The following is a 26,603-nucleotide window of genomic DNA, read 5'->3' on the forward strand; positions in this document are numbered from 1 at the left end:
AAACAAACATGTAAACAACTAAAACATGAGACAGAATGCCAGCATTGTCTAAAACAGATGATAGGAATCCATTTCAAAAGGACTGATAAGTGTCACATAAAATGTTAAAAAAGATCAGTTTTTGTAAACTGTATGAATTGATAAGACACCACACATAACTGGCACAGGAAGTCCAATCTGTACCATGGGGAAATGATAGCAGATGACATCACAGATGATGATGATCATACCGTTATAGGAGATTAAAGACAACCAGTAGTTTGAAGAATTAAATTTGAAGTATTACTGGGAATTTAACACTTTTATATACAGAAAAGAGAGATACTGTTTGTTTTTGCAATACTCCATTAAAAGACGACATCAGTATAAACTTAACCAATCCAGAATGTGGAAAAGTGTTGCAACGGCGGTTCTTATTAAATTCAGCAATGGACTGGTGCTGGCTTTGAGGTTCCATAAACCTAAAATAATTGCAGTAAAAATCAAAATGTTACCTATTAGCAAATGATGCAAACTTATTGTTTACAAGTCTAAAAGTTCAAGTGGTTATTATTAGTACCAGTATTTGAATTATCTTCCAAACATGAAAAAGCCTTATTACTTTAATAAACAAATGGAGTTTGAAAAATATTCAAAGTTTTCTTCACAAAGGTTAGAGATGTGGGAGAAAAAATACCATATTAGTAATTGACCTAAATGCAAAACTACAAAGGGATTTTATTTGAACCAGAAGTAAAGTGCCCAGATATACTGAAAAGTTTTAACAGGTGTTATGATATTATAAAAAGTGGAACATTTGACATTTTAAGCCCAATCTTTTGCTAGAAATCGGAGAGAATATTTAAGCTTACAATGAGATTTTATTACTTATTGAAAAGTTCAGAAAACATTTATTAATAGATTCAAAGAGTTTTGTTTGGAATAAGCAAAATGGATTTGTTGCAAAAAATGTGAAAATGTTCATTTTGATTTCAGATAATCTTGTAAGTAGATTGAATTTAAGCATATTTAAGTTTTCTAAATCAGCCTGAAAGCTTAATGGAGATTCACCCGGATAAACATATGCATATTGGATTTCTATTTAATTTGAGATGTTTGTGTTCATTGAATTATTTTTTTAAGTTAATATGCTATAATCTTTTTTTTTTAAACAAGAAACATCTTTATTAAATTATCACATATGACATAGGCGATCATACATTTATATAAATGCAAACAAACCATACAGGCATAATTTTAGTTGCAAACATTATACATCACAAACTATATTGACATAATTTTATTTGCAAACATTATGCATCAGTTATAATCTATGCAATCATTGTCAATCAACCATTATACAACTCATTCAAATCCTGCCATCTTTTAAACCTCATTCCTCCTCTGCATGTATTGCTTCCACAATTCCGATTTTTTTTCCTATGCAATTTGCTCTTAACCCATCTCTAAAGATCCCAATTTCACTTGTTTTATCTCTGTTACTATAGTGGCTACTTCTAGTTAAGTTAGTTTAAACATTGATTTCCATTTTCTAGTCATTACTTTTTTGGCAGCCACCATAATTAATTAGACTAAGTAAGGCCTTACCCATACTCCGCAAGTGGCCACAGTGGTGTAGTGGTTAGCGTTGCTGCCTCACAGTGAGAGGTGCTCTGTTTGATTCTCGGCTGGGGTGCCTTCTGGGCGGAGTCTTCCCTGCGGTCGTATGGGTTTCCTCCAGGTCCTCCAGTTTCCTCCCACATCCCAAAGACATGCTGCACATGGATTGGACACTCTAAATTGGTGTGTGTGTGTGTGTGTGTGTGTGTGTGTGTGTGTGTGTGTGTCTGTGTGTGCATTCTGTGGAAGGTTGGCTGCCGGACTGGCAACTCAACACCATAAAACTCCATTGCCGATCATTCTGCATGCAGTTGTTCTGTTGTGGCAACTCCTAATGGGAAAAACCGAAAGAAGAAGAAGCAAGGCCTTACTAAGTCTGGGCAACTGTTACTCTGTATAATAGCTCAAAAAATCATTTCCTTCATTACACCAATTTGCTCACCCAGTACCTCTGACAGGGCAGTCTGCAGGAATCTTTAAAGTCTGCCAATTCATTGCACTCCCAGAAAATATGTTCCCAATTACCTTTTACTTCCCATCACACCTCCAACATTTGTCTACTTCAGAATAAATTCTGTAGAGTTTACTTAAGGTATAAAAAATATCTATGTAAACACTTCCAAGCAAAGATTTTAAATTTTCCAGACTCTGTTGCATATTTGGTAAGTATACATGTATCCCCCATTGTTTATTTGTGAATTTCTTATCCAGTCTTTCTTCCAAATCCTTTCTAAACTCCTCTGACTGATTCTTTTAGCTATAATACAATATTGTATATGTTGTACTAATTATTCCTTTTTAACAGCAGCTTTTATTCTAGATTTTATTAAAAACTCTGCCACTGCTGATCTTTTACTTAGGATCTCCCCATTTCTTTCTCTTTGTCTATACTTTATCAGTCCTTGGTAAGGAAGTCAATCTCTAGCCTGCAGTTTAAATAAATGCTTGGCTCCTTCCCATTCTATTACCTTTACCTCTCTGTTTGCTCCTAATACCTTGGTTATTGTGCCAGTTTTCTCCAATAAATTCCAGCCCCCTATTGCCTGTTGTCAGTTTCCCTACTAGCAGCCATCCCTATTGACAGAATCTCCTTTCTACTTTCCCATGTTGACCTAGTTCTTAGAATACTTTCTGCTACTTTATGAATATAATATTCCGTTTGGTTATTATTCCCTTTAAGGATCTGCATCCAATTTATTAAATAAATTGTTATACTGGTTGCCAAAAGAGAGTTGTTGATGTTGCAGAAGAGGATTAGATCCCTAGACCAAGTATTTCTGATGCCATTTGACTTGCTGATGTGCAGTAAATCCATCAGCAATGGGTCCCAAGATGCTTTCTATTTACGGCACAGGTCACTTCCTAGCAGACTGTTAGGCAGTGGTGGCTGGTGACTTCAAATCAAAGGGGGGGGGCTGCAGGAGACAGCTGAATGGGTGGGTTCAATGGGAAGGGGTGTGACCAACTAGAAAGGGGAGGAGCTATGCTCAAAACCACAAAAACTGTAACTTTGTTTAAATACGCTGCCCTGGGTGCCAAACCGTCATTATGAGAATCCAATCAAGACAAAATTAAGTGTAGAAAAAAATAATATTTCAGTGCATTGGCTGCATGACAGCTTACTTAATATCTAAATGGAAACAAAAAGATTGTGAGACATGAAAAAATAAATTACTTTTTAAATACATTACTGGTATGCCAGTCAAAATCAAGTATAAGAAAAACAAGCAGCACTCATCTCAAACCACTTCTTCTTGCACTGCAGTTCTAATTATAATTTATATTCAGCTTTATTAAAGTACCAAGTAACATGCTGAAATCTTTGTGATACCCCCACTTGTAAAAATGTTTCTTATCCAGAAAAGACCTGCTGCCTGACAACTATCTACTTGTTTCATGGAGAAAACATGATCAAAGTTAAAAATGAAAAGCAAACAAGAAACAAGCTCAAGATACATTTCTTAAAGTATTACTGCACAGGTTATGGACCACACACGATCAATTGGCATTCTGTTTAGTTTACAGGTAAAGCCTGCAAAGATGACTGCAAGTCTCCAACAAATGTAATGAGCTTCTTAAAATAATGTAATCCTGTCCTTTAATACAAATACTGTCATATGCATTTCATTACCCATGGCTTATACATTATCTAGTTATGTAAGTATTCTCTGCATGGCAACAACAGAAAGGCTTTCAATGTTGGCAGTTCTGTAACAGTATACTTATTAAAGCTTACTTGCATCTTACAATCTCAGACAAGCTTACCTGATGGCCATTAAAGCATTGTTACTTAAACACAGAGCAACAGGCACTTTCTGAATAATAATAAGCATAAATCAACAGTATAAAAATATGACAGAAGCCAGAACATTCTGCAAAATCAAGGACAGATGAAAAGCCACTGTAGTACTTGTGTCTACCTTGGATGGGGGATACTCTGCACATTTACACTGCATAACTGCTCGTTGCCTTGCTTGAACACATCCAGAGTTGCTACATGTGGGAGTGGGATGCAACAAGTATGTCACAATTTGAAATGTCTCTGGCTGACTGTGATGGCCCTGACATATTTGTCATACCTCTCAATGTCAGAGCAAGAAATCTAGACAAAGCCATATATAGAAGTGGGGCAATTTTTAAATATTGCTCTTATAAACTTAGAAAGAAAACAGAATAGTAAGTCTTGCATTAGTATGAATTTTCTAAAGGGTATGAAATCTGAAACTCAAATGTCTGTCATTATTTTCTATTTTCATTATTTAATGATTTGCCACTAATTTTCCAAAAAAAACCCACAATTTTATGAAAAACAGACCACAAATGTGATGCAAAAATATAAGATAGCCACACAATGCAGCTGGAAACCTGTCAAAGAAGGGACACTTTTTTAATATTAGTGCTGTTAACTTGAGCAGCTGACAAAATAAAAGAATCTACATGCATTTCTGAAATAAAAGTAATCTGTAACTCTGATTATTACAGTTATTTATTAATTGTAAACCCTCTACGTTTTCTTCCAAAAGTGTCATTTTGCAGAGGGATTATTAGAGGAAGAGCAACATTTTGAGCTAAAACTGGGGACAGTTGAAAGGTTTGGATATGCCTAATTCTATAAAGCAATTTATTTGTACGTACCTCTCAACCTGTTAATGTAGGAAATCTGGACAAGGCCAAATATATTGGGGGAAACATATAAACAGTACTTAAAACTGCTCTTATATAAACTGAGACACTTGATAGAATAACAGGTCTTGCTTTAGCATGCATTTTTCTGAAGGTTATGAAGTCTGAAACTCAGTGTCTGTCATTATTTAGTGACTTAATTCCTAAATGATTTGTCAGAAGACCACAAATTTTATGAGGAACAAACCAAAACTAAGAAGCAAAAATCTATTCATTCTGCAAACATCTGGGCAGTTGAGAGGTATAATTCAGCCGGGGCTGTCTTTGAGTTTGCCACCCTTCCCTCCCTCACAAAATAAAGGTCAAAAGGAGCCTCCCCCCTGCAGCCATTCCAATGAACCATTACTTGGCTATTTCACCCCATTTACCATAAACACTAATGTGCATACTGCTTTACTTCTGCAATGATTTGGACTTCATTTGAAAGTTTTATTTTGCATTTTACAGCACAAACACTAATATATAGTTGCTAAACAGTGCAATGAAGTCTCACAATGAAAACAGACAGCATTAAAATATCTCTCCCCTTGAAACTCACATTAATTGAAACAGCACTGAAACCCACATTCAAAGAAAATATGTTTTGCAGTGGCAAATAAAGATTAACTTTGAGCTGTTTTCAAATCACAAGCCCCTTGCACACGAAACATACACATGCTCTTTGATACACCTTCCTGATTGTATTAAATTATATTCCTTGTATACTACAGTACAGTTTTAGAGGGCATTTTAAATGTACTGTTTTGAACATTTTTACCAGTAAACAAACAAAATGCATGCACCAATAATGACAAAACTGCCCAATTTAGAACATTTCCATCATAAAAGTCTACTCAAACTTCTACAGTCCACCAGTATCAGTAAATATCTGTAACTAATGAAGATGTTGCTGCTAGTAAACAACTTTATATTTCATTGTTTCATCTACAAATAAAGTGTCTGTTGCCCTTGAGGAATAAATTGCTTATGTTACACTAAAAAAATGGTAAGCTAGTAATATTGCAATAGGGAATGGATGGCAAACTGATAACAGGTTCATAGTTACTAGGAAAAGGACTGCAGCATCCACCCCTTTGCAACACAGTACAGTATCAGCAATGCATCTACCTACTGTGGGAGTAGAACCCACAGACTTCTGCATTAAAAGCAAGTATACTACTTGTGGTGCTGTTAACAATGCAAGCAGATTCTGCATAAGCAGCACTAAACTTTTGCTCCCCTACATCTCTCAGCTCCTCGTAAAATCTAGTCAACACTCAGCTGTATCTCTGAACTTTGCAACACAAGAAATCTGGAAAAAGCCAAAATTTATTGGGGGGAGGGGGGACAAAAGCGAAAAAACAGAGACACCTTTTAAACATTGCTTGTATAATGTTGGAAAGTTGCTAGAATCCAAAAACCTTCCCCTGCACGGAAGCTATTGCACGGCTAAAATAATTATGAATTCACCAAAAATGAAGCCAGCAACTGGGAACTGTGAAAACCAATTTAATTGGTAAAGAATTCCAATAAACAGACTGGTTTCGGCTATGGTTTTTACCTAGCCTTCATCAGTGTAAATCCACATAACACAGTTGAAATCCTTTATATAATACATCACAATTAAAAGCAAAACACGATTGGTGAGCTCATGAATATACATATAATCATTCATAAATATTCATTAAGTCCAGGCTGAAATAAAGCACCTAGTTTTACTATCCATTTCTTTTCTTTTGCATTTAATTTGGTATGCCATCCTGATTTATTGCTTCTGTCACCAATTATTTAATCAATGATGGTGAAATGAAATTTAGCTGTACTGTGTTTAAGGGTGTGTTTATACAATGCATTACTTGCTCTTTCACATCTGACATCACTCAAATGTTCAGATATACATATTCTGAAGGGTCTTGATGTGTGGCCAATATAAAATGCATGGCAGCTACAAGAGGCCATATAAATAATCCAATCTGTATTGCAATTGGCAAAAAACTTTATATCAAAGATGTGACTGCTGTTGTTGCTGGAAAAATGTTTAGTTTTTAATACATATTTGCAATTGCTACAATGTCCACAAGGCATACAGCCCATAAGTTTATCTCCAAGTATTGATGTCTGAATCATGTGCAAATTCCTAGAATCAGAGCGATGTTTATAATGATTAAAATAGGCACCCAAATTTTTGCCTTTTCTAAAAGAAAATGAACATGTGTCAAGTATATGGTTGGACAAAGCAGAATCTGCTAGAAGAATGTTCCAATGTCATTTAATGATATCAATAAATTTGTTTGTATTTCTGCCATAGGTAGTTGTAAAACGTAAAATATTATTGCTCCGTGATTTATTCCTGTATCTGAGGAGATCATCACGATTAAGTTGGGATGCATAATTACTAGCTGTGGTAACATAACCCATGCTATAGCCCCTTTGTTTAAACCTGTCAGTCAAATCCTGGCGATAATACTGAAAGGTGCTGTCATCTGAACAAATGCGTCTCATTCTAATGAATTGTGATTTCGGAATATTTCTGGCTATATGTTTGGGATGGAAGCTGGAGGCATGGAGTAAGGTGTTATATTTGGGATATTTCCGGAATACTTGTGTGCTGAGTGTATTGTCTGCATTTCTGGTAACTAATACATCCAAATAGGTAATCCTGTATTTATCATAATTGATGGTAAAATGTAGGCCCCATTTGTTATCATTAAGATATTCAACAAACTCGTTCAAGTATTCAATATCAGCCCTCCACACCATCCAGCAATCATCTAGATACCTACGCCAGATATCGATCTCAGCCAAATAGAGATTGTCTGCATCATCATATATTATCTGATCTTCAATATATGCCATATATAAATCAGCATAACTGGAGGCAAAAGATGCCCCCATAGCAGTACCTTTGATTTGAAGGTAACATTGTTTACCATAGAAAAAAACATTTTTTGTGAGAACATGTTCAGTCAGACATATCAAGAAAGTGTTAAAGCCAGGTTTGTACATTTGTGATTTATAAAGCCAGTATTCAACAGCATCCAGTCCAGCCCAATGTGCAATATTTGTGTATAGTGCACTAACATCAAGGGTACATAACCACCAGTTGTCCTCTATTTGCATGTCATTAATAATGTCCAAAAATTCAGTCGTGTCCTGGATCCTAGATCTTACCATTTTAACAAAGGCTTAAAGTATTTTGTAAGAAATTCGGAAAGAGGTTTGGTAAGAGAGACATTTCCTGCCATTATTGGTCTACCTGGTGGGTGGAGAGGATCTTTGTGAATTTTAGGAAAGAAATATATATATTGACTGACTGGATCGGTAATAGTAAGGTGGTTATGAGTATTAGATGTTATAATCCCATTCTCTACTGCTGAGTTAAGAAAAGTGTCAATTTGTTGTTTGAACATGGAAGTAGGATCTAATGGCATTTTCATAAAGTATCTGGCATCATCCAGTTGTTTATGAGCTTCAATATCATAATCAGACCAGTTCATAACAACAGCACCTCCTTTGTCAGCAGAAATGATTACCAATTGTTTGTTGTCAACTAGTTCTGCTAAACTAGTGGAATCAATCTGAGAAATATTATTCAACATGGGTGGAATCATGTTGGATGTAAAGTGTAGATCTTTGAGAACACTCTGTTGAAAAAAGGCTTACACAAGGATGCATGGGTGGAGTAAAAGTAGATCTATGATATTTAAAATTATCAGTCACATGGTCTTGTCCATGTTTGTCCTGGAAATGTAATTTGAGGTTATTTAATCTACAAAATGTTACTATACCCTGTGCAAAAATGTCCTCAGACACAAAAAAAAACAGGAATAAAACAAAGACCTTTATTTAACAGAGCAATTTGTGATTCAGATAGTACAATGTCAGAAATATTCAATACATTAGTACTGGCATCTGTATTTATTTGTTCGTCAACAATTCCATCAGATTCTGTAAACTTCTGACTTTTTCTGTGTTTCCTGCCTCCCCTCTTTTAGGGCCTAAAGGGGCCCCACTGCTGTTGCGTTTGGGGCTCAGGGAGTCCATGGTGTGTAGTGTATCAATATCTGTACCAGAGGAAGATTCACCCACTGAAGAATCTGTAAAAGTGTTATGTTTCTTAAGAATAGATCTAGGGCGTTTTCGTCTTGAGGATTGGTTGGTATTTCTATTGCTGCCCTGGAATCTAACCTGTCTAATCTGTCTAAAAGGTTGGCCTTCTCATAATCAGTCTGGTCCCTTAAAAACTTTTTAATTTTTCTTTCCTTTAGTTGGTGTTCAAAACTGAATAAGTCAGAGCTTAATTTGCTCAATAAGTTGTAAAAAAATGGTTCATCTTTATATTGATAACAGTCATTACATAATTTACTGACTATCAGTGTTTCTTGATCAATGACCCGTTCATAATAGTTGGATAGTGTTTCCACGAATTTCATAGAACATTCCTGTTGAATATTTGACCATGCTGTAGTTAATTGTTCATCAGCCTCAGTAACCAGAGGTTGAATTTTTACCCTAAGTCCTTGAGGGGTTATACCCTTGGCCATATAGGCCTTGAATAATTTCAAATGCCACACATTAGATCTCAATGTTTTCATAGTTTTGTTTAAGTCCTGAAACAATTTTTCACAGCATAGTTCAGGATGATCAGTATTATTGAAATTGACTATATTAGATGGTTGTCCGATACCAAAAACCCCTAAATCATCCTTGTCAGAGTAAAGGCCAATAAGAATTATATTTAGATCCATATTGAAAATGAAAGGTGCAATAATAAAACTGGTTGGACAGCAGTGGCCCTACAACAAACCTTTATAATATGCCCACAACACCACGTCCTATGTAATGTTTATTCAAAAAGATTTTTTATTATCAGGACAATAATGGCCTAAATTTGGATTGATCAAAACCAATAAGATATCACAAAAATGTGTATCAGAAGCAGCCACGTCCAAATTCCAAGAAAAAAATAAGGAAAATAATGGTAGTTGTGATGCAATAAAAAGCAAAATCTTTCCACAGGTCCAAATCAATAATATATTATGGTATTGTTTGGAACAAGGACAACAATCAATATATATACAAAATGTCCAAATATTCAAAAACCAATAACCTGGTTAAAACATTAACATATCCTGCATTGCTGTGGAAAAATGGAGGACAAAACTTGGTGAAATTAGGGCCAATGATGTGGGAAATAGAAATTATAGAGAGGACATGAACTGAAGTTGGTGATGTAATTAAAATATATAGTTGGTCAAAAAGATGCCCACAATATGTAAATTATATATATAGCTCCTCAAGGATAATATGTACAAAATAGAGTCCAAATATATGTAGGTCATACAGACATTAGAAGAAAAATATTGGTTGATTCAAAAAATATTGTTATATCAATATATACCCTGACAATAATATGTGTACCAGTGGCTGATGAAAAAGAATAAAATGCCAGTGGAATGTGATTTGAATCAAAAAATGTAATAATTTTCAAGGCAGACTGAATTTCTATTGAGATAATTCAAGTAGAATTCTATATGTTAAAAAAAACACAATATAAATGGTGGTAACAAGTGAAAATACATAAACATATAGTCCTTGAAATATAACAAACCCCTGACAAACAACATGTATTGGGTTAATGTTTAACAAACTATGTCATTTAAACAACAGACATTGAAATACTAAGCATTGGTTCATAAAATATATGAAGTATAACAAACCCCTGACAAACCACATATATTGAAAATAAGGTCTAACAAACTATGTCATTTAAACAACAGACATTGGAATGCAAAGCATTTGTTAATGGCAAGAAGCACAGATAGAACAGTAATATATTAATGTCCCAATACTTGGTATAGACAAGAATACTAGTCCAAAAAGTCCAAAGTTTGTTGAAAAAACAATCCGACCAACTTGCTTTGAAACGCGGGCCTAATGACTGGTTTAACGTTGTCCAAAAGCAATAGTTGTTGCAAAGTGAGTCTGCAAATTCAATTATTTGGTAATGTAGTCTCAAAAATAATATAATGTCTATGAAAATAGACTTAAAATAGAAAAAATGTTAATACTCACAGCAAAAACAAATCAGTCCACTCTAACATATATTACAAATGAGGCCAAAGTTCGTAAAAAAAGCTTAGCTGTATTAAATGGATCTACCTGTCGTATAGCTTATGGCGCATGGCATAAAGACATCATCCGCAATGTAACGCCAGTTCCACTAGGTTATAGTAGTTCTGTAAAACAGAAAACCCAACAAGCATCCACAGTTTGATGAGTAAATCCTTCAGTATTGTGGCTGATGAAATTGTCCAAAGTCGACGTTGTGAACAAAAATGCAAAAAAAGTTACCAAACATCCACGAGGCACACAGACGAAAAGCCAAAGTTATATTGTGTCATTTAACAATACTGACAAAGATGTTACAGCTGAGGGAATTTCCACTCATTACTTGGTTGAAAAATATTGTATAAATCAGCCAGAAAGAGCTCAACCTAGGTTATATATGTGTGTATGTTGAATATAGTATCTGGTACAGATACAACTACACAGCAAACCACAGACTTCCAGCAGGAAACAGAGTATGTGCATCCAAGAACCTTCCCCTGCATGGAAGCTATTGCACAGCTAAAATAATTATGAATTCACCAGAAATGAAGCCAGCAACTGGGAGCTGTGAAAACCAATTTAATTGGTAGAGAATTCCAATAAACAGACCGGTTTCGGCTATGGTTTTTACCTAGCCTTCATCAGTGTAAATCCACATAACACAATTGAAATCCTTTATACAATACATCACAATTAAAAGCAAAACACGATTGGTGAGCTCATGAATATACATATAATCATTCGTAAATATTCATTAAGTCCAGGCTGAAATAAAGCACCTAGTTTTACTATCCATTTCTTTTCTTTTGCATTTAATTTGGTATGCCATCCTGATTTATTGCTTCTGTCACCAATTATTTTATCAATAATGGTGAAATGAAATTTGGCTGTACTGTGTTTAAGGGTGTGTTTATACAATGCATTACTTGCTCTTTCACATCTGACATCACTCAAATATTCAGATATACGTATTCTGAAGGGTCTTGATGTGTGGCCAATATAAAATGCATGGCAGCTACAAGAGGCCATATAAATAATCCAATCTGTATTGCAATTGGCAAAAAACTTTATATCAAAGATGTGACTGCTGTTGTTGCTGGAAAAATGTTTAGTTTTTAATACATATTTGCAATTGCTACAATGTCCACAAGGCATACAGCCCATAAGTTTATCTCCAAGTATTGATGTCTGAATCATGTGCAAATTCCTAGAATCAGAGTGATGTTTATAATGATTAAAATAGGCACCCAAATTTTTGCCTTTTCTAAAAGAATACAGTACAGCGAGAAATGTATTCACAGGGTAAAACATAAGGTAGCTAGATGTAGTTGAGCATACTTAGCAAACAATATAAAAAATTATCATTGCTGTCTAAATGAGAATTAGTATAGGCTACCCTGGGGGGTGACATGGGCATAGCCATTTCTTTAAATGATTTGTTTTGAGTAGTTTTTTGAACTGGTTTGTTGAGGATGTAGAAGTGAGGTGCTCTGGGAGAGAATTCCTGCATCTGACAATGGACTAGGCAAGGAGAGATTTGCCAGCTTCATTTCTGTGTTTGATGACATTTAAATGGTTCATGTGTGCAGATCTTAAGTTTCTGGAGGGTTTATAGGGGCTGATTAGTTTTTTCAGGGTGGGGGTTTTGTCAGGATGGTAGTAGATCTTATGTGCGATTGTTAGTTGGTTGAGTAGGAGCAGCTGTGGAAACTCTGGCCAGTTCAGTTGCTTTAGGGCTAGGCAATGATGGGACCTATGGGTGGCCTCGGTAGCGAACTTAGCAGTCTTGTAGCAAGATTCCATCTTGGGTAGTTCTGTTTGGTGGAGGTTAGTTAAGATAGGGGAGGCATATAGGAGGATGGATAGTAGATGAGTTCTAGCTATGGTGGCTTTGGTATGTTTGGTCATGTATTGGTGGTTCCTATAGAGGAGTCCCATCTTTTTGTTGACCTTTTTGATTGTTTGGGCGATATGGAAGTCAAATTTCAGATTACTGTTGATTTCAATGCCTAGGAGTTTAGTGCGTGGAGTTGGGGTGATGTGTGTTATCTTTAGATTTTATGATGAAACTATTGTCTATGGGCGGAGATCTACCAGGGTAGAAGAGAATGAGTTTGTTTTTTTTGGGATTGAGTATAAGCTTGATGTTAGCGAACCATTCTTCTGCTAAGGTAAAGTTTTTCTGGGTTATGGTTTTTAGATTGTTCAGGGTGGGTGTGGCGCATATGAGAGTGGTGTCATCTGCATATTGCACTATAGTAGCAGAGAGTGAAGATGATGCAATTTGGTTGTAAATATTGAGAAGAGTAATGGACCGAGGATAGACCCTTGAGTGACACCTAGAGATACTGGCAGTAAGGGGGACAGTTGGATGTTCATCGTGCATACAGCTGCAGTCATAACAGATGGGTTCTCCTGCCGTCAGGTGGGTCCTCGGTCGGCCGAATTCCAAAGTCTAGGTCCGGCGTCGGTAGTTGTCGCTTCTTCCCTGACGTCAGTGCGACAGGGGTATAAAGGAACCAGCCGATGCCATTTTCTTCAGTCTTTCTTACCGCGCGGTGCCCGAAGCAGAAGCAGTTCGCAAGTGAAAGTCGGCCAGCTCCTGAGATTACGAAAAATTTGGAAACCGAAGTCTTCTAAAAAGCTAAGTACCCCGTTGGGGTAAACTTTTCTTGCCTCAGACCGATGTCAGACTAAGTTAATAATTGTATTTCTTGTGGGAAGCAAATACCGCATAAGGATTTCCATTCCCTCTGTATACCTTTTTTAGGCCCAGACCACGATGTCTCGGTCTGTCGCTTTTGTGCTACATTCAACAAACGCACTATTAAGTGTTGGGCGGAGTTCGCCCAGCATTATTTTGGGAAAGCATTTAACTATACTATGTCGTCGGATACTCCGACTCCGGTTTTGTCTAAAAAACGCAAAGACAAGGACCGACACACGAGGTCCATGGCCTCTACCGACACCACGCCAAAGCCGACTACACATGGTCTGGTTCTCAGCGAGGCACCTACGCAGCCAATGACTACCGACGACACTTCTTTGACGGTGTCTCCTGTGCCAGAGGTCGCAGGCTCCTCGGCCCACACCCCGACTACAGATACCGAAGCCACTCTTGGCGTTGAATCTCAGAATGTGGACAGGTCCACCTCCACTCAAGGTGTCTTCAGACCTTCCTCTTCTTTCTCCATCAAGGCTTTCACAAAGTCTAAAGCAACCATGCACCCTAAGAGACCAGCTACACAGGGCCCATCTCCAGGCCCCATGCCTAAGAAACAGATGCTTAAAATGGCTGAGGATTTAATTACTCTTATCAGAGGTTCTCAGCCCCCTCCGGACAAAAGGCCCAGAGTGGAGGAAGATTCCCCCTCCTCTGATCAGGGCTCCATTATTTCAGAGCATTCTGATGATCAGGAACATTCTTACTCCCCTTTTGAAGACTCTGATGCAGAGGAGTCCGTCCCTTCTGTCTCCCCCCCCAGAGGATTACTCATTTGGGGAAACTTTGCATACCTTAAGGGAACACTTCCACTGGGAAGGCCAAGATTATTCAGATTCCAAGAAAAGGCTCAGGGAATTTCTCTTGCTTCCTCATCACAGACCTCTGGCTATACCTCCTGTCATGGACATCCTAGATGATGTTTACTCGGAGGCTTGCCTTAACCCAGACTCTCTACCTCCAGCTCCAGTTAAGCCTGACAGGTACTACAGGGTTCCTGACTCACACCAATTTCTATACAAAAGCCATGCTGCTGACCCAGAAACCATCCACAGGGCCCCAAGGGAGTTAAGGCCTCCATTGCTAAAAATCCATTACCCTCCGAGAGAGACTCCAGATCCTTAGAAAGGTGGGGAAAAAAGGTATATACCTCGGCTACCTTATCCATGAGGGCCTTAAACTGTCAGTTTCATATGCTAAAATACCAACAGTTTTTGTTATCACAATTGAAAAAGTAAAATGTCACAACCTGAACAACCAGACTTGAAGGAGTTGCAGGATTTGATGCATAGTGTAGAACAAGTGGGTAAGCATACCTTACAATGTGGTTTTGATGCTCTAGAGGCCTCATGTAGAGCTGCTGTTACAGGATCAGTCATATGTAGGCATACCTGGCTCAAGGAACAAGCCTTGCCTGATCATGTCAAAGCTAAATTACTAGACGCCCCTCTTCAAAAGGATGTACTTTTTGGTGCTAATGCTGAGGAGGTGTTAAGGAAAATGGAGGAAAAGGCTAAATCAATGCAAACTGTGAAAAATTTCTACAGGTACAACCCCCACGTTTTAGTAGAAATTGGCCTTCCAAAAACTGGTCCTTTCCTGCCACAGACAGACCCCAAAGAGGCAGATACAGGCGCCCGAGAGGCAGAGGACAATCCCAAGGATCGTTTAGAGGCAGACAATGGCAAGCTCCTACACAAAGAGGTGGTGAGGATAACTCGCAATCTTTCAGAAAGCAAGCCCAATGACTTTCCCCTTTACATGCCAACCAAGTCTCAAATGGCAGCCCCTTAGGAGGAAAGCTGGCATTATTTTCAAAAAATTGGCATATTGTCAACAAAGGACAAATGGATCCTGGACATTATAAACAGAGGCTACAAATTCCATTTTCACGCCCTTCCAAAAATGAGAGGCATGCCAAACCTGCCACACAATCAAAGGGCAGAGGCACAAAGGCAAATTACAGATCTCATAAACATGAAAGCTATTCAAGAGGTACCTACGCACGAACAAGGTCAAGGTTTTTATTCCAGGCTATTTCTGGTGCCAAGGAAGGGAAAAGATTGGAGACCTATTTTGGACCTATCCATCCTAAACACATTTCTACTGGTACCAAAATTCAAGATGCTCACTCTACAGCAACTTCTTCCCATGCTGGGCAAGGAGTCTTGGCTGGTAACATTGGACCTCAAGGAATCATACCTGCATGTCCCTATCAGACAAAATTGCAGAAAGTACTTCAGGTTTCTTGCAGGTTCAACCCATTATCAATTCTCTGCATTGCCCTTTGGCTTATCTACTGCACCCAGAGTATTCACGAAATGCCTGGCATCAGTAATTGCCTACTGCAGACTTCAAGGGATACAAATATACCCCTATTTGGATGACTGCCTGACCCAAGCGGACAGCAAGCACATTCTTCTGAAACATCTGGCTTATGTAATAATGTTGTTGAACTCTCTGGGATACACAGTCAACAGAAAGAAATCAAGGCTAATACCCTCTCGGAAGATAATTTTCCTGGGTGCCAATTTGGACATAAACACCCAGATGGCCTACCTCACGCCAGAGAAGCAGGGGCAACTAATTCAATACTTCAGAACACTAGCAAATTGCACCAGGCTGACTGCAAGGAAAATCCTGCAGGCTCTGGGATTCATGGCATCTTGCATCTTACTAATCCCATGTGCAAAGCTGCATATGAGGAAACTACAATGGTACCTGAAAAACATATGGTCTCAACACAGCCACAGTTTGGAAACAACAATACCACTAATTCCATGCCTGCAAAAGGAATTTCTGTGGTGGGCTCAAGCATGTCAAACAAACACAGGTCTTCCATTCAGCAAGCCTCAAGCAAATCAGGTCATCACAACAGACGCCTCGGACTACGCCTGGGGGGCACACATGACAGATCGGTGCATTCAGGGCAAATGGTCCCAAAAAGAAAAGCACCTTCACATCAATCAAAAAGAAATGCTAGCAGTAATAAATGCTATTATAGCTTTCAAGGACCTTCTACAACCAGGTCAACTATTGATAAGAGCGGACAACACCACAGTTATGTGGTACATAAACAAACAGGGAGGAACACATTCTTACCCCCTATGCAGACTGGCCATGTCACTTTGGAACATGGCCATGGACTTACAAATGGAACAACAAGCACAGTACTTGCCAGGCAAGGAAAACATGCTGGCAGACAACCTAAGCAGGAATATGACAGATCCACACGAATGGAAATTGCACCCAGAAGTTTTTACAGAAATAATCCAAGAATGGGGAAGGCCAGACATAGATCTCTTTGCCTCCCACAAAAATCATCAATTGACAAAATTCTGCTCAAGGATCTTCCATACAAAGGCCTGGAGAGTGGACGCTCTTTCAGTTGGACATCAATGACAGTTTAAGCCTTCCCACCTCTTCCTCTGCTGCCCAAAGTTCTATTGAAAACCAGAGCAGACAGACCAAAGATGATTCTCATTGCTCCGGACTGGCCAAGGCAACACTGGTACCCACTCCTGAGGAGCCTGATGCATTCGCCACCATGGACCCTGCCTCTAATGCCTCTTCTTCTGACTCAGCACAGCTTCAAAACTCTTCACAGCCAGCTAAAAACACTCAATCTAGCCGCATGGAAGATTCCTTAGCATCACTACAGGCCCTACTCTCCAAGGAGGTGCAGGATGTCATTTTGGAGGCCAGAAGGCCATCAACTAGAAAAGCTTACTCCGCAAAATGGAAACGTTTTTGTGTCTAGAATGAGAAAAAGGGCCAGGATCCTGGAATACTGAATTTACCTCAAATACTACAATATTTGGCTGAACTGCTAAGCAGTGGACTTTCTTTCTCCTCCATCAAAATCCATGCCTCAGCCATTTCTGCAGAATACAACACTGATCCACCTTTATTCTCTCACCCTCTCTTAAGACAGTTCCTCAGAGGGGCTAAGAATTTAAGACCTCCAAGGAAGCAACCAATACCTGCTTGGCATCTTAATTTCATTCTGGAAAAACTGACCTTGCCTCCCTTTGAGCCAGCTGCCTCATCAGATTTGCAATATTTGTCCTGGAAAACAGCTTTCCTTCTGGCTATCACCTCAGCTCGTAGAGTTTCAGAACTACAGGCTCTCATGGCTGTCCAGCCTTTTATCATCTTCCAACAGGACAGAGTTTCCTTACGAACCAACCCGTCCTTTATGCCTAAAGTGGTATCCAGGGTAGCTTTAAATCAGGCCATACATTTACCTACTTTTTATCCTAATCCTCAAAACAAAGGGGAGAGATTACTACATTCCTTGGACATCCACAGACAACTTTGTTATTATTTGGACAGAACAAAGCCTTTCAGAAAATCAGAACAGCTCTTTGTGGCCTATGCGGTAGGAGCTCAAGGAAAGCCAATTTCCAAACAGACAATCTCAAAATGGATAGCCCACTGCATACGCTTTTGCTATTCCTTTCATGGCAAAGCTGTACCTACAGGCATTAAAACTCATTCCACCAGGGCCACAGCCACCTCTGCAGCCTTCCTCAAAGGAGTTCCTACCAAGGATATTTTGGAAGCAGCCACTTGGAGTTCTGTGCATACCTTCTCTAAGCACTACAACCTAACATTATACTCCAAATCTAGAGCAGGCTTTGCCACTGCAGTCTTGCAGGGCATTTTGGCTCCTCCTAGTTCCACCTAGTGCCTACCACCCCTTTCTTAGCTTTGGGATTCTACCCATCTGTTATGACTGCAGCTGTATGCACGATGAACATAGTACAGTTTTGTACCTACCATAAATGTAAATGTTTGAGTGCTAATACAGCTGCAGTCCTGGTTTCCCTCCCTCCTTCCCCTCTTGGGACAGGCCTATAGGCTAACACATCCTCATACAACCTGATTGGGGTATTCATTTATGATGTATTTGCTTGCAACTACTGTATTTTGATTATATTGCACTGCATTATTACACAGATTTATGTATTGCCTTCCTTCTGGGGGCACCTGACATCTGGGGCAAGAAAAACTGAAGAAAATGGTGTTGGCTGGTTCCTTTATACCCCTGCCGCACTGACGTCAGGGAAGAAGCGATGACTACCGACGCCGGACCTAGACTTTGGAATTCGGCCGACCGAGGACCCGCCTGACGGCAGGAGAACCCATCTGTTATGACTGCAGCTGTATTAGCACTCGAACATCTACATTTATGGTAGGTACAAAACTGTACTTTCTGCCATAGGACTGCCTGGTGACAGTTAGATAAGTAGTTACCAAACCAGGATATGGTAGATGAGCTTATGTTAAGGGTGGTGAGGGTATTCTGGAGCATTTTATGGATGACCATATCAAAGTTCTTGGATAGGTGTAAGAATATGAAGGATACTAGCAGACTGTTGTTTCTGTGAGTATTGACGATGTCGGAAAATGAGAGCAGAGCAGAGGTTGTGCTGTGTGAAGGTCTAAAGCCATGCTGGGATGAGGATAATAGGTTGTGTTTTAGGAGGTAGTGCATAAGCTGGAAATGGACTATTCTCTCTAATATTTTTGATAGGGGTGATACGATTGCTATAGGTCGATAGTTTGTGACTTCATGGGATTGATCACCTTTATGCAAAGGTATAATGTGAGATATTTTCCAAGAGTGGGGTATTTTGCATTCTGTAATTGATCTGTTAATAAGGATGGACACAGGATAGGCTATAGCTTCGGCAGTAATCTGTAGGAATTCTGCAGGTAGGTTGTCAGCTGCTATTGTTGTTGGTTTAAGTTTTCTGAGGAGCTTAGCAATTGTATTAGTGGCAGCTGGGTGCAGGGAGAAACTGGGTTGGGTATTATCTGCTTTGGAAAGGGTTAGGGTTGCTGATATTGTGGGTATGGTGTTAGTGGTTTGTGTATTGGCAAGGGCTTGGATTGTATCAGTGAAGTATTTGTTAAATTAGGTGGGGATGTCGTCTAGGTTATTTGGTAACACAGGGGAAGGATTGATTTTTTTCCTGGGTGTAGCAGGTTATTTATTGAGGCCCAGAATTTTTGAGGGTTGTTGGTGTGTTTATCCTGTAAAGTCTTATAGTAGTTAGTTTTGTCAAGATTTGTTAGTCTTTTGGCTTGGTTATGGAGCTCGTGGTATCTCTGTTTTGAGACAGGGGTTTTATGTTTGTGGAGTTGCGACCAGGCTTTGTCTCTTTCTTTCATTATGGACCTTGTTTCTTTTGATAGCCAAGGTGCATGGTTGGTTTTAATTCTAGTGGTCCTAGGTGGAGCATGGGAGTCTAGAATGTTTAGAAAGGTTGAGTTAAAGTACTCCACCGTTTCATCTAGTGATAGTTGTTTTAAGGGAGTCCAGATACAGCTTTTTAGTGAGTTGTTTAGATCTTGTGCCCTAAAGGTTTTTTTGTTACGTATGATTCTGAGTATGGGCTGATTTGGTTGGTGAGACCGGTGTCTAACTAAGTATGTTGCTTGATGGTCTAAATTCCACCAGGTTGAGTAAGCATGACCTGCCCTGGACAAATTGAAACTGACAAGGTCCAGTGTTTGTAGGTATCCTATATCCTGATTAATTCCATGATAAGTCTTTCCATGCCTTTGCATATGACATATGGGTCTGTAATGCCTGGGTTTGTGGAAGGTCTTTCGTTATGCAGGAGAATGACTGTAGGTGTTCTCCATTTGCAATATGGAGGCAGAGACTGAACAATGTTGTTAGGGAGGTGGCTAAACTGTGTTTAATGCTATTAAAGATGCAATCAGGGATATTGTCAGGTTCCATCAGTGCTGTATTTTTTACTTCTGATAGCACTTTTAGGACTTCATCTTGTGTGATAGCTGTAGGTAAGTCAGTTTCAGGTATATCTTGAGGGACAGATGGAGGGGACAGAGGGGTAGAGTTAAAGCTAAATTTATCTGCCACTGGGTTCGCTATATCTTCACTTCAGTGCAGGTGACATCATTCACAATGATTATGCTAATGACCAAGGGACAGACTTTAGTGAATTTTAATAATATAAATGAATGTCATTGGCAGATGAAATAAAGTTGATAGCTGATTCGTTTAATCCTTGTTTAAGCAGGCTATAACATTCTAGAAAGTAAAGGTTTGGAAGATAATATGAAGTGAATAGGTGACAAAGGGAGGCGTTGCCTAATTTCTGTAGAAATATTTTGTGGGTTATGAAGTCCCTACATTTATTGCAATACAAGTTGAAGCTGAATCATTTAAGGCATTTACAGACTGAATAAATTTTTCAATAAAAGGAAATTTTTAGAACTTCAGAAAAGTTGGAGGGGGGATAAACTTGATGAAATGCTTTGCTTTTTTCCAATCTAAATATTTCACACATTGTTGATTATCTATTTATGTCTTCTGGCTCAAAATTAATTCCAGCATGACTTTTCTGTCTTAAGTCTGCCTCACTTCCGCATGTCCTGTCTGAAATTTTGAGATAAACTGAATTGCAACAAATCAAAATATTTTTTAAGTATCATAGGATACATTTTGATATTAGGATTGAAAAGGGATAATATTTTTGATGCTGATATTGATAAGAGATATGCAATGGTCATTTTTGTGACTAAAACTGGATCTGAATTTGATTTGAGAATAAAAGTTTTATCTGTAGTTGTACAGCTTCAACAAGATGCGAGCTATATGAAGTTTGCATTTTGTATAAATAAAAACATTGCTGGGGATTCAATAAACTCTGTGAAGACTTAGCGCAAAACCTACACAGAGTTTAGGTGTTTGTGTAATGAGCAGCAACGTTAATTGCATATGCATGCCATGCAACTGGCTTACATGAATACAAGTGCAGTTATGTGGCTGGCCCATGTAAGCAACACAAAAACATGTAGACATACAAACCCTGTTGGCCTACGGGCAAACTAGGTCTGTGAGATTGCACAAACAGACACAAAGACTACCAGGGTTTAATGTAAGGCAGAGATACATTTCTAACACATCATAGGAAAGTGTAGTCAAAGCAAAGTACAGTACAAACATGTGTTAGACATACTGAAACACAGGGTTGGTGGTGATCATGAAGGGTACATAGACTACATTATAAATATACTAGTTTGGGGAATTGTGTGTAATGAAAAGGACCACACACATGAATGGTAGGAATGAAGGAATGGGAAGAGGACAGGTGAAACATGATAATGTACATCAGATGATGGCATGCCAGTGTATGTACACCACAAAGATAAGACAGTTGTAGTATGAACATTATTGACATATCTACATGATACAGTAAGTGCTGCTGTGGATACAGTAATGTCATCATACAGATGTTCATCGTGTTTCACTGTTGCAGTCATTACACTTGGGTTATCCTGCTGGCAGGCTACCTACAGTCGGCCTGAATTCCAAAGTCCTGGTCCGGCGTCGGTTGCTGTCGCCTCTTCCTGATGTCAGTGCGCCAGGGGTATATAAGATGCAGCCGATGCCATTTTCTTCAGTCTTTCTTGCTGTGCAGTGCCTGAAGCAAAAGCAGTTTGCAAGTGCCGTTCGGCTGACCCCTGAGATTTTCGAACTCGAATTTCAGATCCGAAGTCTTCAATAAAGCTAAGTACCCCGTTGGGGAAACTTTTTCTTGCTCCAGACCGATGTCAGTAAAAGTTAACAATTGTATTTCTTGTGGGAAACAAATACCTCATAAGGATTTCCATTCTTACTGTATTCCTTGCCTAGGCCCTGACCACGACGTTGCTAGTTGTCAGTTTTGTGCTAGATTTAACCAACGCACTATTAAGCGTCAGTACGATTTTGCTTTCCATTACTTTGGCCAAAGGTTTAATATATAATGCCGTCGGAACAGCCGACGACCGGAGTTCATAAAAAGTGCAAGGAAAAAGAAAAGGACAGGCATCCGAGGTCCAAAAGCGACGACGGAGCCTCTTCTAGGCCAGTCGGCAGTTCTCAGTGAGGCACTTTCGCAGCCCCTGACACCCGCTACCTCAGAGCCACATGCCGCCTCCGACTCCCACATGGAGACAACTAGGCCTCTGGAAACTCAAGGTATTGGGCCTATGGAAACTACTCCCTCAGATGGGTCCAGAGCTGCTGAGCAGGCATCGGCTTCTGAGGGTGTTTTCAGACCTACACAGCCTTCTATCAAGACCACTTCAGCAACCAAGACAAAGTGTAAAACACCTTTAAAGACAAAGAAACAAGTACAGCATTCTCCAGGACAGTCATCCATGCCTAAGAAACAGATGCTTAAAATGGCCGAGGACCTAATTACTTTGATCAGGGGTTCCCATCCCCCTCCTGATGAAAGGCCTAGGCAAGACACTGACTTTGATTCCTCTGATCAGGTTTTTATTTCTTCTGATTCCTCTTCAGAACAGGGATATTCTATTCCTCCCTATGAGGACTCTGATGCTGAAGAATCTATCCCTTCAGCCTCTCCTCCTGAGGACTATTCTTTTGGGGAAACCCTGCACACCATGAGGAAGCATTTCCACTGGGAGAGCCAAGATTATTCAAATCCAAGAAAAGGCTCAGAGATTTTCTTTTATTGCCTCAACACAGACGTCTTGCTATCCCTCCTGTGCTAGACATTGTAGATGATGTATTTTCTGAGTCCAGTCTGTCTCCTGATTCTTTACCCCCTGCACCAGTTAAGACAGATAGGTATTACAGGGTTCCAGATTCACATAAATTTCTTTATAAAAACCCTGCTGCTGACCCAGAAACTATATCTCAGGGTCCCAAAGGGGTCAAGGCTTCCACAGCAAAAAACCCTGTTCCCTCTGATAGGGATTCTAGAGCTCTGGACAGATGGGGGAAAAAAGTTTACACCTCTGCTACTTTAGCTGTAAGGGCTTTAAACTGCCAGTTTACATGCTTAAATATCAGCAATACCTAATGTCTCTGCTAAAACAGAAAATGCTTACAAACTCTGAATGTCCTGAAAACAAGGAAATGCAGGATTTATTGCATGCAGCTGAACAAGTGGGAAAACATACTTTGCAATGCGTTTTTTATTCACTAGAGGCTTCTTGCATGGCTGCAGTTACAGACTCTGTCATTCGAAGGCATGCTTGGTTAAAGGAACAGAGTCTGCCTGATCATGTTAAAGCAAAATTGTTGGATGCTCCATTACAGCATGATACTTTGCTTGATGTTAAGGCAGAAGAGGTGTTAAAGAAAATGGAGGATAAAGCTAAATCAATGCAGACAGTCAAGGATTTCTTACAGGTCCAGCCACCCAGATTTAGCAGGAACTGGCCTTCTAAGAATTGGTCCTTTCCAGTGTCAGACAGGCCACAAAGAGGCAGATACAGATGCCCTAGAGGCAGATCTCAGGCCCAAGGCTCATACAGACCTAAACAATGGGGTGCTCCTGCCTCCAAAAGCGGAGAAGACAAATCACAACCTTATAGGAAACAGTCCCAGTGACTTTCCACTGCCAGTGCCAAGCACTTACCTTTTGGCAGCACCCTTAGGTGGAAAGCTAGCACTTTTCTCACAAAATTGGCACATGATTACCCAGGACAAATGGGTACTGAATATTGTTTCTCAGGGCTACAGGTTCCACTTTCACACCCTTCCAAAGACAAAAGGTATGCCAGACCTGCCACATAATCAATGGGCAGAGGGACAAAAGCAAATTTCATCTCTCATGGACATGAGGGCTATTCAAAGAGTACCACAGCAAGAGCAGGGGCAAGGATTTTACTCAAGACTTTTCTTGGTACCCAGAAAGGACAAAGCTTGGAGACCAGTACTGGACCTGTATATTCTACATACTTTTCTGGAAGTTCCAAAATTCAGAATGTTGACAGTACAGCAACTTCTGCCCATGCTGGGCAAGAAGGCTTGGCTCATAACTTTGGACCTCAAAGAGGCATACCTGCATGTCCCAATCAGACAATCTTGCAGAAGACACCTCAGATTCATAGCTGGCTCAATGCACTACCAATTCTCTGCACTGCCCTTTGGCTTATCTACTGTGCCCAGGGTCTTCACAAAATGCCTGGCAACAGCAATTGCATTTTGCAGACAAAAAGGAATTCAAATATATCCCTACTTGGATGACTGCCTTATTCAAGCAGAAAGCAAGGACATTCTATTAAAGCATCTGGCATTTGTAAAAAGATTACTAATTTGCCTAGGGTACACTGTAAATGAAAAGAAATCAAAACCAGTGCCCTCTCAAGAGATAATATTCCTGGGTGCAAGCTTAAATACAATTGCCCAGATGGCTTATCTCACGCCAGACAAACAAAGGCAACTGACTCATTACTTCCAAATGATGGCAACAAAGACTCAGTTACCTGCAAGAAAAAATCTGCAGGCTTTGGGATTCATGGCATCCTGCATTCTGCTAATTCCATATGCAAGACTGCATATGAGGAAGCTACAATGGTATCTAAAAAGTGTTTGGACTCAACATTGCCACAGCCTGGAAACAATAATTACTCTCATTCCCTGCCTGCAACAGGAGTTTCGATGGTGGGCACTGGCCTGTCACCACAACAAGGGACAGCCATTCACTTTACCCACAGCCAGGCAGACACTAACAACAGATGCATCAGATTATGCCTGGGGGGCACACATGGCAGGAAAATGTATTCAGAGCTCATGGCCCGCAAGCCAAATGCATCTTCATATCAATCAAAAAGAGATGCTAGCTGTACAGAATGCCCTGACAGCCTTCAAGGATCTACTCCATCCAGGACAACTATTACTAAAGACGGACAACACTACAGTCATGTGGTACATAAACAGGCAAGGGGGCACACATTCCTACCCCCTCTGCAGGCAAGCCATGACCTTGTGGAACACAGCATTGACCTATCAAGTGCATCTGCAAGCACAATTCCTGCCAGGAAAGACAAATACTCTGGCAAACAAATAAGCAGAAACCTCATGGACCCTCACGAGTGGAAACTACATCCACAAGTCTTCAGCTTGATAACAAGGAAATGGGGATGGCCAGACATAGATTTATTTGCCTCCCCTCACAACTGTCAACTACAGAGATTCTGCACAAGGACTTATCACACACAAGCATGGAAGGTGGATGCTCTATCATTCAGCTGGAAAACCCTGACAGTTTATGGGCAGGATTCACGAAGGCTTGCACGGAGTCCAAGAGTAGTGTAAGACTCCATGCAGCCTTCGCGATCCAGGAACAGCCTAAAGTCCGTGTAAGAGACCAGCTAAAACATCTCTTACACGGAGTGGGCGTGGATAAGCTAATCACCTGAGTTGCAGCTGAATAGCATGCAAATGAGGTTGATTAGCTATCCAGGAAGCCCAAAGCAGCCCGTGTAAGAGCCGTTTTAGCTGCAGAAATGTACTCATTTGACAACTGAGTATGTTTCTGCAAAAAACACAATGGAGCCATGTCAGCTCCAAATAAAGGCTGCATATGTGTCAGGCAGCATGCCAATGGTCAAATATGTGGCCACTGACAAGGTACCCCGATGCAAATATGAGAAATAATTTTTTTTTTTTGGCGATCGCCGGTATTTAAACGCAGCGCAGCCCCGCGCAAACGGGCTGCGCTATATAAAAACATAAAAATGAAGGTTATAAACCCACAAATGTGGGTTTTATGCAGTACATGGATTTACAATGCAGGGACCAGCAGACCAAAAACAACATGGCCACCGTTTAGTGGTTGCTAAGGGGGGAAGCTGAGTCTAAGATATGTAAATAAGCATTAGTAGGCAATCTGATGCAAACGAGTGTTAGGATACTGAATTCCACTGTCACATAGCAAATGAGCACATTCTGAGTAGTGTAAGAGTTACATAAGGGGGATGAACAGAGTAGGAGATAGGTGACATCACAGGGGGAATGGCAGAAAGAAATGCAGTTCATTGGAGGTCAGAGTTACATGACAGATGTCAGACACATATCATGGAAAGAGGAGTGCCACAACATAAGCATGGGAAAGTCAAGAAATGGAAGGTGTACACTGTTGCCTACACCAAAGTTTCTTGCTGAGCATGCATGCGCACGTGTGCGCACCATGAAGCGCGAGTAAGACAGTGTGCGCACGTGTAA

At 39.7% G+C, this 26,603-nt stretch overlaps 1 protein-coding gene across 1 annotated transcript in view; it reads left to right on the plus strand.

Annotated features, from left to right (window-relative positions):
• The window catches only part of LOC122794922 (probable ATP-dependent RNA helicase DDX60), a 2,165,155-nt gene that overhangs the window by 411,695 nt on the left and 1,726,857 nt on the right, over positions 1–26,603 (plus strand). The window lies entirely within an intron of this gene.

Source organism: Protopterus annectens, chromosome 2.part1 (assembly GCF_019279795.1).
Source record: "Protopterus annectens isolate FY-2018-M chromosome 2.part1, PAN1.0, whole genome shotgun sequence".
Lineage (NCBI taxonomy): Eukaryota > Metazoa > Chordata > Ceratodontiformes > Protopteridae > Protopterus > Protopterus annectens.